Raw genomic sequence first — 14,240 nt, forward strand, 5'->3', positions numbered from 1 at the left:
CGGTTTGTCCGACGGAATTCGGGCCCTTTTCGTGCGTATATGCAACACTTTGTCCGACGATCGTCGAAATCGACGTTTGAGAAAATCGACGTTGACGGGCCGTTTTCGGGCCGATTTCGAGCGACTTTGTTATTCAGATTGTCCTGCCATTGTCTGACGTTTGATTTTCGATTTTTTGCGATAATTAGATGTTTACAAAACAGATTTAAATTGCATGTTTTTTTATTTCTCATCATAAATTAAACAACATTATAATAGGCGTTATAAGTGCAAATGCGAGCCTTCATGATCTCAGACGTCTCAGAATTTGTCTTCGGTGGCAAAAGTTGCATGTTTTGACTTTGTCTGAAAGAGAATGTTGATTGAGGAAAATGTAATCAAAAATTGTACGCTGAATTTGTATACCTCTTCCATTATTCCGCAAAGCTGACATGCACTCATTTTAAAACAAAATTGAAACATTAGGTATATTCCCGTACTTGCAGAATTGCAGAATTTCTGCACCTTCTGCAGAATTCTGCAGCCAGCATAAGTCACTTTTTTGCAGCACGTTCCCGTACTTTTCAGCTCGCTCTCTTCATCTCTCTCTTTTGCAGAAGTTCTGCAAGGAGAGAAGCAGCACAACTTTTGCCTGGGTAGCGCGTTCCAGTACTTTTTCTGCAATATTGTATACAGTTGAGTGGATTTACTCAAATTGGGTATTGAAGTTTTTTTTTTTAATTATTTCAAAACAATTAAAAAAATGGATTGACAAAAATTGTAATTGAAAGAAGTTTACCTCTAGAACGGGGACTTATTTTTTATGCAAATCAACAATTAATCTAAAAAATCAAGAATGTACCATTTATTAAACTAGAAATTAATAATGCTTAGGTAGACATTTTATATTAGAAACAACTCAAAACTTTTACATTAGGTAAACAATTTAAGAAATGAGAATGGCAGGTACGTTTAAAAAAAACATAATTAAAAAAAGAAAAAGGTTTAATATAAAAGGTATATTTATATAGACCATAAATACATGTTTTAATAGCAAAATGTTTGAAAGATAACATAAATAAATTATGAACAACGGTGACGCAACGAAATTGACAAATAAAAAAAAAAGAATCACAAACTCTACAATTTTGAAAATCATAAATTTAGAAATCTGCAAATTAAGAAATTCGTCATTAAAAATATAAAAAAAAAACTATTTTCAAATTGAGGAACTTGAAAAATATAAATCAGATATTAGAGAAATTTAAAAATGCAAATATTTATTTCATAAAAAAAAACAATAAATCAAAAAATTCAATGCTTGAAAAATACAAATAATTAAAAATTCAAAAAAATCTAAATTTTCCAACTTCGAAATAAAAAAATAAAGGTTTCAAACTTGAAAGTTCATAAACTTAAAAATTCCAATATTTTTAAATTCGAAATAAATGAATCAAAAATTTGAATATTTCAAAGTTCAGAACAGCAAAAATTCAAAAGTTACAGTTAAAAAAAATAAAAAATAAAGAAACTAAAAAAAAACAAAAATAAGTAAAATTTTAAAATTCTGTACATAAAAAAATGAAAACTCCTATATTAAAAAATAGGAACAGTTCGTACTCTAGTTTCCGAAGAACTCGTCAAAATGTTCAATCTCTAAATCCTCTAAATCTGATTTTCTAACGACTCCAAAAAAATGTACTTTTTGTGATTCAAGATGGCGCATTTAAGAATTTCCGAATTTTAGAATTTAAACTTCCTAAAATTTAAGAATTCGACTAAATTACATCACATTTTTTGGTTCAAATAAGAATACAAATTGGTAGCACCGTTAAAGGTACAATTTATTATTAGGCAATTAAATTTACCTATTATTTAAACACACATATTTAGTCTATTCAAACACTAAAAAATATCGCTATATCATTTATATTAATGAACTAAGCATGAAATCGTTAACACAAAAAAATCGTTCTCAATAAAACCAGACATAAAAAAAAACTAACTACCCAAAAAATCCATCAATTCAAAATATACAAACGTCTCTTCACAAGACTAATTCAATTTAGTAATAATAAAACAAAAAAAATATTACAACTAATAATAAAATGCTTGATTTCACCCAAATTGCAAACTTTATGTAAGCGTGTACTCAACATCCATCACACCAACTTGCAGTCACTTTTCAACAAGAAAGAGAAGAGAGAGCTTGCAGAAAAGTACGGGAACGGTTTTGCTGCAACTTCTGTCTCTCTCATTGCAGAAGTTCTGCCTGGGAAAAAAGTTACTTATGTTGCAGAAAAGTACATCGCCTGCCTAGTTTTTTGCAAACGCTGAAAAACGCACGACAATCGCCCGAAAAAGGCAGGACTCAATCGACATCGAGTAAATAACGCTTCGAATCGCACGATCGCGGGACTTCAGTCTAACAGGGTTAGTAGAACAGTTAGAACCCTGACTGAAAAGTCCGTCGGACGTCCGTCGTTTGTCGTCCGTGCAATTGTACGACGTCACACGACAATGTCGTGCGACATTCGCACGAATGTCATACGTTTTTGCACCAAAATGTCGTATTTGTCGTGCGATCGATCATCGAAATTGTTCGACATTGTCGTACGACATTCGACCGACGTCGCACGGTTTTGTTATTTAGGTTGTCGTGCCTTTGTCGTGTGCTTTTTCAGGTTTTTAGGTTATGTTGAAGTTAAAAATAGATATTTGTTTATTTTTAATTTGTTTTATTTTTTATGTAATTTGCACTTTTCCCCGGAGTAAAAAATCAATTAATTCATTATACTTGTTGTGTCGCGGATCTTCACGTACATCTTGGTGTCGTCTTCCGGTTGGTCTTCCAGTTCTCCTCGTTGCTCGGCAGGAATTCGTGAGTCATCTTCTCGAGCGCCGTTGCGAGTCGCTTCTTCCGATGCAGGCGGGGCAGCATCTTGGTCAAGATGGACTGTTACTCCTCGCTGCTGCCGCAGATGCTGATCAAAGTTGGACTTGGAAACGGTCCTGGTGCTGCCCCACTGTTTTATGTCCGATGGACTGATGGCCACTGAAGTAACGGATAACGTGGGTTTGCGCACTTTGCAAGACTTTCGGCAGGATCAGATAGGAATATTTTCGAATGTTTGAAATAAGATAGGGTGATTCCGTTTAACCATTCATATTTAGAGGTTTTTGCTTACAGGAAAATACAAGATTTTAAAATTACAAGGTAAAAAATACCCAATTTCATTTAAGATTCATCAAATAAAAGAGTCTAGAAATAAGAATTTTTGAATCATAGGATTTTAGAATGCTGAAGATTTCAAATATTTTAATTGTATAAATTTAGAAATATGCAGCCATTTAAAAAAATAATTTGACGATTTTATAATTTAACAATTTCATAATTTATCAATTCAATAAATTAACAACTTGACAAATCAAGAATTAAATTAATCAAATATTTCATAATTAACATTGTTACTAATTTTTATTTATTTTATAATTTCTTAATTAAACAATACAAAAATTTTATTATTTGAAAATTCAAGAATTTCATAATTTAGGAATTTCATAGTAAACATTATTTTAAATTTCAAGAATTTGATAATTTAAAAATTTTATAATTTTATGATTTTATAAATTTAAAATATTATAATTATAAAATCATAAAATTATAAAATTCCACAATTTTAAAATTATTAAATTAAAAAATTTTAAAATTATTAAATAACAAAAATTATAAATTTTTAAATTACAAAAAAATTTAAATTTTATAATTTTATGATTTTATAATTTTATAATTTCATAATTTTATAATTTTATAATTTTATAATTTTATAATTTTATAATTTTATAATTTTATAATTTTATAATTTTATAATTTTATAATTTTATAATTTTATAATTTTATAATTTTATAATTTTATAATTTTATAATTTTATAACTTTATAATTTTATAATTTTATAATTTTATAATTTTATAATTTTATAATTTTATTATTTTATAATTTTATAATTTTATAATTTTATAATTTTATAATTTTATAATTTTATAATTTTATAATTTTATAATTTTATAATTTTATAATTTTATAATTTTATAATTTTATAATTTTATAGTTTTATAATTTTATAATTTTATAATTTTATAATTTTATAATTTTATAATTTTATAATTTTATAATTTTATAATTTTATAATTTTATAATTTTATAATTTTATAATTTTATAATTTTATAATTTTATAATTTTATAATTTTATAATTTTATAATTTTATAATTTTATAATTTTATAATTTTATAATTTTATAATTTTATAATTTTATAATTTTATAATTTTATAATTTTATAATTTTATAATTTTATAATTTTATAATTTTATAATTTTATGATTTTATAATTTTATAATTTTATAATTTTATAATTTTATAATTTTATAATTTTATAATTTTATAATTTTATAATTTTATAATTTTATAATTTTATAATTTTATAATTTTATAATTTTATAATTTTATAATTTTATAATTTTATAATTTTATAATTTTATAATTTTATAATTTTATAATTTTATAATTTTATAATTTTATAATTTTATAATTTTATAATTTTATAATTTTATAATTTTATAATTTTATAATTTTATAATTTTATAATTTTATAATTTTATAATTTTATAATTTTATAATTTTATAATTTTATAATTTTATAATTTTATAATTTTATAATTTTATAATTTTATAATTTTATAATTTTATAATTTTATAATTTTATAATTTTATAATTTTATAATTTTATAATTTTATAATTTTATAATTTTATAATTTTATAATTTTATAATTTTATAATTTTATAATTTTATAATTTTATAATTTTATAATTTTATAATTTTATAATTTTATAATTTTATAATTTTATAATTTTATAATTTTATAATTTTATAATTTTATAATTTTATAATTTTATAATTTTATAATTTTATAATTTTATAATTTTATAATTTTATAATTTTATAATTTTATAATTTTATAATTTTATAATTTTATAATTTTATAATTTTATAATTTTATAATTTTATAATTTTATAATTTTATAATTTTATAATTTTATAATTTTATAATTTTATAATTTTATAATTTTATAATTTTATAATTTTATAATTTTATAATTTTATAATTTTATAATTTTATAATTTTATAATTTTATAATTTTATAATTTTATAATTTTATAATTTTATAATTTTATAATTTTATAATTTTATAATTTTATAATTTTATAATTTTATAATTTTATAATTTTATAATTTTATAATTTTATAATTTTATAATTTTATAATTTTATAATTTTATAATTTTATAATTTTATAATTTTATAATTTTATAATTTTATAATTTTATAATTTTATAATTTTATAATTTTATAATTTTATAATTTTATAATTTTATAATTTTATAATTTTATAATTTTATAATTTTATAATTTTATAATTTTATAATTTTATAATTTTATAATTTTATAATTTTATAATTTTATAATTTTATAATTTTATAATTTTATAATTTTATAATTTTATAATTTTATAATTTTATAATTTTATAATTTTATAATTTTATAATTTTATAATTTTATAATTTTATAATTTTATAATTTTATAATTTTATAATTTTATAATTTTATAATTTTATAATTTTATAATTTTATAATTTTATAATTTTATAATTTTATAATTTTATAATTTTATAATTTTATAATTTTATAATTTTATAATTTTATAATTTTATAATTTTATAATTTTATAATTTTATAATTTTATAATTTTATAATTTTATAATTTTATAATTTTATAATTTTATAATTTTATAATTTTATAATTTTATAATTTTATAATTTTATAATTTTATAATTTTATAATTTTATAATTTTAAATTTTATAATTTTATAATTTTATAATTTTATAATTTAGTAATTAATAAATTTTAAAATTCAGAAATTTTGAAAAAAAATTAAAAACAGCAGAAGTATTAAAATTTTAAAACGTGTAAGAACTGTGTTTTTTTTTGGATTTTATATTTTTTTAAATCATAGATTTTTTAAAATTTTATAAATTCTAGAAATTAAAAAAAATAAATTTTTAAAAACTTCAATTTTTTTTTAACTTTTGAATTTTGTTATTTTTGAATTATATTTTTTGTAGTTTTTTTTTGGAATTTTTGAGCTTATGAATTTATAAATATTTTTTTTTTAATTCTGAATGTCTGTTTTTTTTATTATTTCAAAACTCACCATTGATAATAACTTCTGGCGAATCAGAAACGCCACCGGGAGCGTATTATTCCGTCCTCCTCCGCCTTTTCATTCACCCAGAACAGTGAACAACTCTCTGGGAATTGGAAGTTCCGTTTCCTTATTTATGTTCCCTTGACCAGAACTTGGTATTTAATCCTTTTTCTCTTTTGGGAATGCACCGCAATCTCCCGTGGAAAATAAAACATCCGCTTCCTCGACCACAGATTGGTTCCTTCCCATCCCGTCTTCCGGCATGGCCGCCGGGTTATCTCTATTTCCCATCCTCCTTCGCCTCCACCACCACGATAACCGAAATCAGGAAACCTGGAACAAATGACACTATGATTCGGCCGCACGCCCACTCACGCTGAATCTTTCCAGCAGAAAAATAACACAACTCACCTATCAACCGGCCAAAATCCTTGCGAAGCTCAACAGCAATCATGTTCAAACAAGTCCAACTGAAGAGAACTGTCAAACTCTTGCGTCGACGAAAATCGTGACGTCAAATTGAAGGAAAATCGATAGAAAAAACAATGTCGGGCATGTCGAGTGATTGTCGTACGTTTGTCGTCTTTTCGACCAATCGATATCGAAACGGTAAAATCAAAACCGTGCGACAACTCGTACGACGTGCGACATTTTTCAAACAGGGAACTAGCGAAAATGCCTCACTTTCTTCTGATACAAGTTGCCGCATTCTTTTATTACGTAACGCAGTTGTTGGTGTGGGTTGAGGGGGTGGGGAGTTCGAACGAGTTAAGTGTTTTTTTGAAATGTGTATGGACATTTTAAACGAAGCGCGAGGGGGTCAATAAATCCAAATTCTAGCGATACGTAATAAAAGAAGTGTACCTAAATGAGCAGGCATTCGTTGGTTGGTTTCCAGCCGAGTTCTAACACAGTTTCCATTTTCTTATAGAATTCTAACAGAAATGTAGCGACATTCTGGCAGGATTCTTACAAAACCAGCTCTGCTAAAATATTTCGTGCCTGCACTCAAAATCAGAATAACCCTTAAAAGGGTACTTTTTATCCTTTTTTCAAGTTTACCCGTCTTCACCCTTTTGAAAGGGTACGAGGGCGAAACCCTTCAAAAGGGTACTGGCCCAGTACCCTTTGAAAGGATACTGGCCATGGAGCGGCGCGCTCACTAGCGACATCTATGAGTCAATTTTGTTTTGTTGAAACAGTGCTGCCATCTATTGTAATTTTTCCAGCCCCCTGGCACCACTGTAACTGTCTAGAACGTTTGACAGTCACCAAAACCTCGAAGAGCCCACGCATTAGTATGTGTGAAGAGCCCACCATAAACAAAGCATTGGATAGAGTATGTGCATTAGTATGTGTGAAGAGCCCACCATCAACAAAGCTTTGAATGAATTAGTATTGGTGTCTTGTGATTATTTACATGAAAATAAGGAAATGGCGAGCGCGAAAAAGTTTAACCAAAAATAACATTTTTGTGTTAATTTATTACGAAATTCGGTTTAAGTGGTCACGCGAGTGGACCTGTTTATCTTGGGCAGATTTCCGGATATTTATCGTGTGTGTATGAGGCCGGAATCCGAGGAGCTCTAGAAACGGCAGGATGAGCAGCCGGAGAAGCAGAAGTAATTTTACCTCTTCCGATGACCGGTACCGGAACTGGTTCTTGTTGTTTCGGAGCAAGAACCCGACAGAAGCTGCCCTGATGCGTGGAGTAAGTAAAGAACCTTCCACAAAGGCAAAAGAAGGAACAACCAATTTAAAGGAAAAATCCGAATTGACCGAGAAAATCTGGGACCGGGGATCGAAAATGTCTTGCAATCGCGGAAGGAACATTCTTCAAGGAGTCCTGGACATGCGGCAAGTGTAACACGTGAAAAAGTAAATAATTTAAGAAACGTCTGAGCACTTTGTTTATTTTTCTAAATCTGACAGTAGACACCTTCGTTTTCTTCTTTGTTTGCTTGATGTTCGTTATCGAATATTTTGGTTTCATAAACATGGCGGCAGTGACAGAGGGCTGAATTTTTCATAATTTCTTTAAGCATTAAATTTTATTATGAAAATGTTTTTTATTGTTTTAAATTAATATTTACAGTTCAAAATAAAATGTAATCCTTAGTAAATCACATGCTTTGAGTATTGCGCTGTTTGGTTTAAACCATGCACTCGTGATCACGACTTAATCGGCTCGCCGCGGGATGATCGTCGACTAGGACTTCATCCAATTCGAAGCGAATTTCGAACAGGTCCGTTTCCACCGTGACCAACCCAACACGCTTCACCGTCACCGTCTTCTATTCGCGGCGCTAGTTGTCGGCACGAGTTCATTCATCAGCTGGGTGTTCTCCTTGTCGACCGTGGTCAGAGCCTGCTTGTTTTCTTCGCCTCAACCACCGCTTCGTCAACCGGAACCGGGATGTTTTGCTGTTGGAAGAAATTCGTTAGAAATTTGTCAAACAACAAAATTTAATTCTAGTCATACTTTGATTTTAGCTCTTGGTTTGAGATGGAAAAGTTAGCTGGGTGATGCAGAGGTACTGGCACGCCTCGATAAATGATGACATTCGTCGTGCCTATATTGTCGCCGCGGCACTAATGTCGATATCTCAGCAACTATAGGTCTGATTTACAATGTTAAAACATGAAACATTCGTGAAATTTTCCGATCTTTTCAAAAAAAATATTTTCAAAAGTTATAAATCAAGACTAACATTTCAAATGGGCGTAATATTGAATGTTTGGCCCGATTGAAATGTTAGTCTTGATTTCAAATTTTTGAAAATATTTTTTTCGAAGAGATCGGATAATTTCACGACTGTTTCATGTTTTAACATTGTAAATCGGATTTATAGTTGCTGAGATATCGACATTAGAAAATGGTGGGTTATTTGGGTGAGGCTTAGAAAACATAAATTTTCCTGTGTTTTAACCTTTGCATGGCAATAATTCAGGAACTATGGGTCGTATCAACAAAGTTCAATAAAGCAAAATATATAGAGAATTTTCTCAGCTTTTCAAAAATATTTTTTTTTCAATTGGGTCCTAAAATGAAGCTTAGATTCCTGATATTATTGTTTACAGCGATAAAGCTTATTTTTCTGAGTACAATGACCCTTTGTACGACCACATAGAGTTTAAAATGGATTTTTAAATCAATTTTGGAAAATTAACCTCGCGGTCCTTCTTGACAGAAAAGTTACTACTTGACAGCTCGTTCCAAGGGGACCAAAGTTGATCCATCAAAAAAATGTTGTCTTGTCATTATTTTTTTTTTGCATTAAAATGAAAAAAAAAGTGATCAGAAATTGTTTTTGATCGTGTTTTTTACCGTTGTACATAAAAAATTACATAGGGCTATAGTACCCAATTGTGGGCAAACATGGCACTAATTTTAAAAAAGTTACCTAAAATTGGTTTTAACTTGAAAACGGTGCACTTTATCAAAAATTCACTAAAGTACTTTTTGATTGCAAATTCGATTTTACATCGAAAAATGAAGTTGAAAATTTTTTGCGACCAATATTTCGATTTTTTGAAAAAAATCTGCATTGATTCAAAAAATCATAACTCGGTCAAAGATTTTTTGCCCATTCTGGAAATTTCTGAAAAGTTGGCATTTTATGTCCTCTAAAACATATTTAAAAAAAATTAAAAATAGTGTTTTTTTCGCAAATCAAGTTTTAGTGACAAAAAGTTAAATAAAAAATCACCAATTTTTTTTACCGTGTATCATTTTTTTTCAGTGTAGTCCATATCCATAACTATAACTTTGCCGAAGACACCAAATCGATCAAAAAATTCCTTCAAAAGATACAGATTTTTGAATTTTCACATATCATTTTTGTATGGACAGCTGCCAAATTTGTATGGAAAATTATATGGACAAACTAATGACGCAAAATGGCTTCTTTGGGCATACCGAAGGCATTAAAAAGGTTTCAGCCGGATTAAAAAATACAAAAATTAAAATTAAAGAGAAAAGACTGAGTCCGTAGAGAACTGCTCATTTATGTTAAATAACACCCTTTTAAAAGGAAAGGTTATTAATGTTATTTATGTTATTTAACATAAATAACATAAATAACATAAATAACATAAATAACATAAATAACATAAATAACATAAATAACATAAATAACATAAATAACATAAATAACATAAATAACATAAATAACATAAATAACATAAATAACATAAATAACATAAATAACATAAATAACATAAATAACATAAATAACATAAAAAATATAAATTATCTATACATCTTTCTAATATTTCACAATCATCTGTATATTTGTTTAAAACATTCTTCTTGACTCATATCAATTTTGCTGAAAACCTAAAGTTCTCGAAGCATTCTCGAATAAGCAGAATAAAGAGCAACACATTTTTGTCAGCCCAATAGAGATATCTAAGGCCGAGCTCACGCACACTAACACGTCATTTGTTTTGCTGGGCGGTACAAAATTTAACCTAAATCTGTATCGTGTACGTACACTAAATACATGCGCACGTAGATAACTCTATAAGATGCCCTTTACCTCTTTAGCATTACGGCTTAGTAAACTCCAGATTTTTGTTTAGTTCTTAAATTTATCGTGCTGTTAAAAAGGTAAGGTAAGGCGGGTTTCACAGCCGTCAAAATAGTTATGCAAAATAGTTAAGCCTAAGGGAGCGTTATTTTATTACGTAACGCAACAAATCGGATGTCTACACCCCCTAACATAAATAACATAAGACCATTAATTAGTGTTATTACTTTGTTTTTGTTATGAATTACTTTGATTATAAAAACATTACATTAAATTATCAAAAAAATGCTATTAACTCCAATAAATTACTGTTAATTATTTAGCAATTCCAGAACTACTCATTATTTGCGCAATTGTTTCCAATTCGGATTTTCATTTATGCTTGAATTGTATTTATTTATACCCAGTCAACTCAATCGGAATTTTGAAACGGAATTCAATTCGAATCGTTTAAGTATTCCGTTTCAAATGCAACAACCGAACTTAATTCCGTTTCAGAATTCCGATTGAGTTGACTGGGCAGTAGGTTCGATTAGGATAACACACTTTTGTGTAATCATAGTTGAACTAGAAAAAGTTTAATGCTGTTACTCGGTGAAGCACAAACGATGCACTGTCACGAAATATTTTAGCAGAGCTGGTTCTGTAAGAATTCTGCTAGAATGTCGCTACATTTCTGTTAGAATTCTATAAGAAAATGGAAACTGTTTTAGAACTCGGCTGGAAACCAACCAACGAATGCCTGCTCATTTAGGTACACTTCTTTTATTACGTAATGCTAAAATTTGGATTTATTGACCCCCTCGCCCTTCGTTTAAAATGTCCATACAAATTTCAAAAAAACTTAACTCGTTCGATCCAGTTTGAACCGAAGTTGACCGTAACGTGATTGGTCCGGTGGGGTCAGCGGCTGAACTGACCGCTGGTCTGACTGGTCATGGTGCTCATTCTGCCTCTCACCGGTAACACGCAGAGTCCCGCTGCTATTGTTGTGTTCAATGATCCTCGGCACCTCGGTGATGTCCTTGATTATGACCTCCCGACGAATCACAATCACAACCGGAAGCCTGACCTTCTGGGGACGACCGACGGACCGACAACCGCAATGCATTTGGCGTAGACGATCTAACCACCAGCTGGATGCCCAAGAACTCCGTGCAATTTTTGGTGGGTTTAAGCACCACGGTAACATCGGCAGCAAACTTCACCGTTCGCCATCAATTTTCATACTAAAATAATCATGTAGAAATTCGACAGAATGGCGCACTCGAGTCTCACTCGAAGTTACATTTCAAATCACATAAAAGCTACATGAAAGAACCTAGTGGAAATATACCATAAGGCTTTTCACGTAACATCAACGTAAAAACATTTTTTTGCCAGTACACTTTCACATTATTTTTACGTGCGTCACGTAATACGAGCCTAGCGAGGGGAAAATCGGGGTTACGTGATTTTTCAGGTAGCATCAACGTGTGGATTATTTTGAGTGAATCGACCACACACATACCCAGTTAACTCAATCCGAATTCTGAAACGGAATCTAATTAGAATCGTATACTAATTCCGTTTCAAACTCAAACGCGCGTTTTTGAACCGGTTGTTTCGTTTGAAACGGAATTTGTATACGATTCTAATTAGATTCCGTTTCAGAATTCGGGTTGATTTGACTGGGTACTAATACAAAGCGTCACCAAGAGGCAAAAGGTAATTACGAATATGTTTGGCACTTTCGTTTCGGTTTTGCAAAAAAAAACAAATAACAAAACTAACTTTCAAGTATAGTTGAATATTAAACTTGTAATTGTTGTTGATTTGTTCGAACATTTGATCAAACAAGTTTATTTGCAGCACCTCTTTTTGACGGACATTTCTGTTGCCACCTTTTGGTTCCTTGGATTAGCCATAGATATTTTCATAGTGTAATAGAGTTATCTAAGCCCGAGCTCGCGCACTCGAGCACTCCATTTGTTTTGCTGGCGGGTACAAAATTTAACCTCAATGTTTTTCGTGTACGTTCACGCAATACATGCGCACGTAGATAACTCTATAAACAGGGCAGCTACCACTACGCAGCGCCACCAGCGTAAAAGAGCACTCTTTTATTACGTATCGCAGTTGGTGGTTTGGGTTGAGGGGGTGGGAGGTTCGAACGAGTTAAGTATTTTTTTGAAATTTGTATGGACATTTTAAACGAAGGGTACACACAAAGAAAAATTACTCTAAATGTAAAAAGATCGTTCGTTGGATTAAAAGTTCGCGTTGGTGAATATTCGTAGAAAGTTCAAACTTTTCAATTTAAAAGTTGGAAAGTTTTTGATACTACCATGCATTTATGGAACAAAATCGTTGTATTGGTAAAAATATTTTACTTTTAATTGGAAAAGAAACCTTTTATGGCAAGAATACACAACATTTAGCACTACAGGGATAATTTCAGAAAAATGTGCTTGGTTTTTTACATTTATTTAAAAAAAAATTAAACAGTATGTTAGGAAAACACTTTTTTTTGTATTTAACGATTCTCATCTAGCTTCTGCTTCATACGGTACGCCACCGGTCACTTCCGAATACCCCAGGCTGGACGGTTCCGGATGGAGGCTTCGACGCGCGACAGCAGTGTAACACGATGGTCACGTTTCCGGCCTCAATCAGGACAGTCTTGGAGGAGTTGGCCATTGATACGGGAAGGGTGGTCGACGTTTCCCGGCTTGAAAATAAAGTGCCTGAACGGGGAGTTCCCGATCCTGGAAGCGCATCCGGAACATAGAGTTGATGAGGCCCTCGGAACGGAGTTCGATTTTGAGCACGTAATCCTACTTCGAGAATGACACAGATTTTTTTTTTGGCTCACTGTCCAGATTCATTCGGCTGAAGCTGCGCCGTCGAGACGTGAGTGTTTGTAGGCGGGAAGTTGCTAAAAGAGATGGAAAGTAAGTGAAGTTGGCTAGCCACTGCACACATTCTCAATACTCACCGGTGCTGTAAACCGCCGGCACCGAGTGCAACATCTGCGCTGACCACTTCCGATTATGTAGCTTTTCGTCGTCCTCCTCTTCGTCGGAGGCCCATCGTGAAAATAAACTTTCGCGTACTTGTCCAAAAACCGGAAGTTAATCTCACGCGAATTGACCTTCAACCACCAATCCCGGGCCACCACCACCCAATACAACCGGTGCGAATCCACATTCCTACCTCTCATCCTACAAAAACAAACAAAATCAATAAACCCCACAAAAAAACCACGCATTCCGTGGAACAGCTGCAGTTCCTGCAGGAAGCTGGCCTTGTCCTTTCGAGCACTCGACCTCGTCCCGCTCCTGCACCACCCTCCTTCGAAGGCGTTCCGCTGCTGCTGTTTGGCTCACGAAGGTTTCCGCGTCCGAGTCCTGGCTGCTGCCGCGGTCGGCTTTGCTTTGCGTCCTAGACTCACCAGCACCACCGGACCCACCAAAGTGTT

The 14,240-nt window shown here is 30.1% G+C and overlaps 2 long non-coding RNA genes across 2 annotated transcripts; both read right to left on the reverse strand.

The window, feature by feature from the left end:
- Positions 1–204: 204 nt before the first annotated feature.
- On the reverse strand, positions 205–556 carry LOC119768047. The gene is made up of 2 exons (XR_005277872.1): positions 406–556; positions 205–345 (listed from the first exon to the last, which is right to left on the reverse strand). It is a non-coding gene; the product is annotated as an uncharacterized LOC119768047 (long non-coding RNA).
- Positions 557–6,378: 5,822 nt separating this feature from the next.
- On the reverse strand, positions 6,379–6,805 carry LOC119767535. Its single transcript, XR_005277576.1, has 2 exons — positions 6,660–6,805; positions 6,379–6,581 (listed from the first exon to the last, which is right to left on the reverse strand). It is a non-coding gene; the product is annotated as an uncharacterized LOC119767535 (long non-coding RNA).
- Positions 6,806–14,240: the final 7,435 nt, after the last annotated feature.

The sequence above is a fragment of the Culex quinquefasciatus genome, chromosome 2 (assembly GCF_015732765.1).
Source record: "Culex quinquefasciatus strain JHB chromosome 2, VPISU_Cqui_1.0_pri_paternal, whole genome shotgun sequence".
Lineage (NCBI taxonomy): Eukaryota > Metazoa > Arthropoda > Insecta > Diptera > Culicidae > Culex > Culex quinquefasciatus.